The sequence below is a fragment of the Gambusia affinis genome, linkage group LG01 (assembly GCF_019740435.1).
Source record: "Gambusia affinis linkage group LG01, SWU_Gaff_1.0, whole genome shotgun sequence".
NCBI lineage: Eukaryota > Metazoa > Chordata > Actinopteri > Cyprinodontiformes > Poeciliidae > Gambusia > Gambusia affinis.
The window spans coordinates 18068023-18073242 of record NC_057868.1 but is presented as its reverse complement, the minus strand read 5'-3'; the positions used below and the strand labels follow the sequence as shown (position 1 = coordinate 18073242).

General features: G+C 39.1%; 1 long non-coding RNA gene across 1 annotated transcript; it reads right to left on the bottom strand.

Moving 5' to 3' along the window:
* Nucleotides 1-931: 931 nt before the first annotated feature.
* LOC122830192 lies at nt 932-2191 on the bottom strand. Its single transcript, XR_006370493.1, has 2 exons — nt 2130-2191; nt 932-1365 (listed from the first exon to the last, which is right to left on the bottom strand). It is a non-coding gene; the product is annotated as an uncharacterized LOC122830192 (long non-coding RNA).
* Between the last annotated feature and the right edge of the window lie 3029 nt (nt 2192-5220).

Genomic DNA, 5220 nt, shown 5'->3' with positions numbered 1-5220 from the left:
TATTAGAGCCGAGTTAAATCCACGGAGCTGTCAGAATGCGGCGGATCATAATTACCGCCGGCCTGACTCGGGTGTGGCGCCGGTAGTGTGTTTCCAAGCGACCGGCTCATCACCGATGTGAGGGGGGCACCGTCGCTCGCTCAGCGGTTTGCGTCGCCTCCCGTCCCCAACCCTGAGGCGTGGCTGGACGATAAATCACACAACTAACAGAGCGAAAGAACAGAAAAGAAAAGGAAAAAAAAAACAAAAAACTTTTACGGCATTTTACGAATACATACGAAAGGAGCGTGTGCGTCTTTTCCATCTGGCTATCTCTCACCCTGACAGAACTGAAGATTGAGGAATTATTATTTTTATTTTTTGTGACGGTAGAGGTGGCTCACCGGCTGCTGGAGGGGAAGATAGGCGTTCGGTACATGCATGAGCCGGTCACAGTTTGTGTGTGTGCGTGTGCGTGTGTGTGTGGTGAGGATCCCGGAGAGACGCTGATGGAGGGAAAGATTCGAGCCACACACTCAGCAGCTCTCCCACACTCACACCAGCGCTCGTCCCCTGCTGTCTGAACGACATCCATCTTCTTCAGATCAGTGACGCTCCCTGATTCCTGTCTGGGATGCTGATTGTGGAGCTGTGGGTCCCAGATAGCCAATCACAGCAGAAAAGAACCAAGCAAAATAGCTGACCCCCTCCAGACCACAACACACGCACGCGCGCGCACACACACACACACACACACACACACACACACACACACACATACGGGTTTTGGTGGTTTAGAGGGACAATTTTTTCAAACCAGTTTTTTGCAACACTAAACAGTCACCCCTTTCCACTTGTGCTAGAAAGACCTAGTAAGTTGTCAAAAATCTTGTTTGAGCTACACAACATAGATCTCACTTGAAAACTTCAATACACACATCAGAACTCAAAATACAAGAACCTGATGCAATGCTGTATTAGAAGGACAGACGATAATGAGGTGCTTGGCTCCGCCCATGATACCAACAGTAATTGTCAGGGCCAATTTTATTTATCAGGACCACAGCATACACAAACATGAAATATATATGTATTAAGTCCAAACATGGAAATATGGAATATGGCTACACAGAAAGTGGACTTTATTTACAGCACCTTCACTAAGAACTAGAGCAACAATTCTGTTTGTGAACATAAAGGAAAATCTGTGAATGGCAAAGTTAAATGAATTACGGGTCTATTGTTAAATCAAAAAGATAATGCTGGCATTCTATTATAGTGGCCAGTTGTCCTTTCTTGATGTGTTCGCCAAAGTGCCTCATGACCGCAGCAATCTCCAGGGAGATCATGGATGCTTTTTTGCTCTCCTAGCACTTTCCATAGATGCTAGAAAAAAGAAATAATTCATTAGTGAAAACCAACTCCAATTGTTAATTTTTCTTGGTTATAAATTATGTAATGCCTGTTTTCAAATAAGCATTCATAAAGAACATACATTAGTGGGAGAAGCTACAGAAATGAGCATGTAGGTTGCATCGATGAAAATTAATTTCTGCAAATGCCAAACAGGTTAACACTTGGTATGGTTGCTTGGTATGTATGATTAATTATTTGAGGGAATTCTAGAAAATTTTTTTTTTTTTTCATAATTTAAAATTGCATTTGTTTGACAAACAGGCCTCAGCAGCTGGTGAAGAACCATCCAAAGCCAAAAGACTTGTTCCTCCTTCTAATGCTGGTGCCAAGTCTTTTTTCCAGTGAAGGAGATCCCTCTGAACCATCTCACTGACTCCACCAAAATACAGGTTCTGTACAGGTGCAGCATCAGCAAAGGGCCATTTATTGAGATCTCTGGTTTCCTAAAACCAGATTAATCAAATTTTAGATGTTAAATTTGGTTAATATCTTAAAATTAACCAAATTTAAAGATATACTCTGATTACTTTGCTTATTAGTTTTGTGGTGCTTTGATATTTTGAAAAAAATATAAATATTGGATAATGTCTGCTCAAAATATCATGCATAAAGAAGAACATGGTCACCCTATTGCCTTTCAGTGGTGTAGATCATTACTTTTGACCATGCTTCAGTTGTGCTTTTGAGCTTAACTAGCTTGGTGTTTCAAGATTTGTGTAGGTGTGGTGATTTACCAGAATTTTTATTTGTGTTCCTTTTTCTGCGGGGCTCTATGTCCTTCTGTTTTAGTTTTCTGTTGAGCTCTTTCCCCTTACCATCTGTGTTTACTTTGTGCTGAAAAGAACATATAAAAAATATGGGGTTAATCAACTGAAAAGTAAAGAACACTCGCTTAAGGTGAGTCTCTTCCCAATGTAGAAAACAGTTCTCCATATTCCTGCACATTACATGTTGAATATTACACAAGACCTGTGTGTCTGTGCACTTCTACATGTAACTTTCATTTTTTTGTAACTTCAAAACTCAGTCCTCTATATACCTGCATCTTACATGATGAATATTACACAAGACCTGTTTGTTTGAACAGTAGTTAATACCATTTTAATGACTTCATTTAGAAAATAAGTTGGTCTTTGGAGACCAATAGTACCTCAGGAGGGTTGGTTAAAGGATCCCCATGCATCCACGTCACCAGCCTGATACGGTTCCTTTTTGGAAATCTGAAATGTAAAGAACACTCATTGAATGCGAGTTTGTTCCCAATGTAGAAAACAGTCCTCCTTATTCAGGGACCTTACATTTTGAGTATTACACAGGACCTGCGTGTATAGGCGTTTCTACATGTCACTTTCATTCTTTCAAAACTATGTCCTCCTTATTCTGGCACCTTACATGATGAGTAATACACAGGACCTTTGTGTATGGGCGTTTTTACATGTAACTTTCATTCTTTTGTACTTGTAATTTCAAACCTCTGTCCTCCCTTTTAATGCAGCTTTACATATCAAGTTCTAGACAATACCTGTGTGTTTGAACAGTACTTAATAACATTTCAATGACTTAGTTTTAGAAAATATGTTGGTTGTTGGACACCAAAATTACCTCTGGAGGGTTGGTTGAACAGGATCTGCATGTTTCCACATCACCAGCCTGACACAATTCATCTTTAGAAATCTGAAATGTAAAGAACACTCATTGAATGCGAGTTTGTTCCCAATGTAGAAAACAGTCCTCCTTATTCAGGGACCTTACATTTTGAGTATTACACAGGACCTGCGTGTATAGGCATTTCTACATGTCACTTTCATTCTTTCAAAACTATGTCCTCCTTATTCTGGCACCTTACATGATGAGTAATACACAGGACCTCTGTGTATGGCGGTTTCTACATGTAACTTTCATTCTTTTGTACTTGTAATTTCAAATCTCTGTCCTCCCTTTTAATGCAGCTTTACATATCAAGTTCTAGACAATACCTGTGTGTTTTAACAGTACTTAATATCATTTCAATGACTTAGTTTTAGAAAATATGTTGGTTGTTGGACACCAAAATTACCTCTGGAGGGTTGGTTGAACGGGATCCGCATGTTTCCACATCACCAGCCTGACACAATTCATCTTTGGAAATCTGAAATGTAAAGAACACTCATTGAATCCAAGTTTGTTCCCAATGTAGAAAACAGTCCTCCTTATTCAGGGACCTTACATTTTGAGTATTACACAGGACCTGCGTGTATTGGCGTTTCTACATGTCACTTTCATTCTTTCAAAACTATGTCCTCCTTATTCTGGCACCTTACATGATGAGTAATACACAGGACCTTTGTGTATGGGCGTTTTTACATGTAACTTTCATTCTTTTGTACTTGTAATTTCAAACCTCTGTCCTCCCTTTTAATGCAGCTTTACATATCAAGTTCTAGACAATACCTGTGTGTTTGAACAGTACTTAATAACATTTCAATGACTTAGTTTTAGAAAATATGTTGGTTGTTGGACACCAAAATTACCTCTGGAGGGTTGGTTGAACAGGATCTGCATGTTTCCACATCACCAGCCTGACACAATTCATCTTTGGAAATCTGAAATGTAAAGAACACTCATTGAATGCGAGTTTGTTCCCAATGTAGAAAACAGTCCTCCTTATTCAGGGACCTTACATTTTGAGTATTACACAGGACCTGCGTGTATTGGCGTTTCTACATGTCACTTTCATTCTTTCAAAACTATGTCCTCCTTATTCTGGCACCTTACATGATGAGTATTACACAGGACCTTTGTGTATGGGCGTTTTACATGTAACTTTCATTCTTTTGTACTTGTAATTTCAAACCTCTGTCCTCCCTTTTAATGCAGCTTTACATATCAAGTTCTAGACAATACCTGTGTGTTTGAACAGTACTTAATAACATTTCAATGACTTAGTTTTAGAAAATATGTTGGTTGTTGGACACCAAAATTACCTCTGGAGGGTTGGTTGAACAGGATCCGCATGTTTCCACATCACCAGCCTGACACAATTCATCTTTGGAAATCTGAAATGTAAAGAACACTCATTGAATGTGAGTTTGTTCCCAATGTAGAAAACAGTCCTCCTTATTCAGGGACCTTACATTTTGAGTATTACACAGGACCTGTGTGTATAGGCGTTTCTACATGTCACTTTCATTCGTCTGTATTTGTAATTTTAAAGCTATGTCCTCCTTATTCTGGCACCTTACATGATGAGTATTACACAGGACCTTTGTGTATGGGCGTTTTTACATGTAACTTTCATTCTTTTGTACTTGTAATTTCAAACCTCTGTCCTCCCTTTTAATGCAGCTTTACATATCAAGTTCTAGACAATACCTGTGTGTTTGAACAGTACTTAATAACATTTCAATGACTTAGTTTTAGAAAATATGTTGGTTGTTGGACACCAAAATTACCTCTGGAGGGTTGGTTGAACAGGATCTGCATGTTTCCACATCACCAGCCTGACACAATTCATCTTTGGAAATCTGAAATGTAAAGAACACTCATTGAATGTGAGTTTGTTCCCAATGTAGAAAACAGTCCTCCTTATTCAGGGACCTTACATTTTGAGTATTACACAGGACCTGCGTGTATTGGCGTTTCTACATGTCACTTTCATTCTTTCAAAACTATGTCCTCCTTATTCTGGCACCTTGCATGATGAGTATTACACAGGACCTTTGTGTATGGGCGATTTTACATGTAACTTTCATTCTTTTGTACTTGTAATTTCAAACCTCTGTCCTCCCTTTTAATGCAGCTTTACATATCAAGTTCTAGACAATACCTGTGTGTTTGAACAGTACT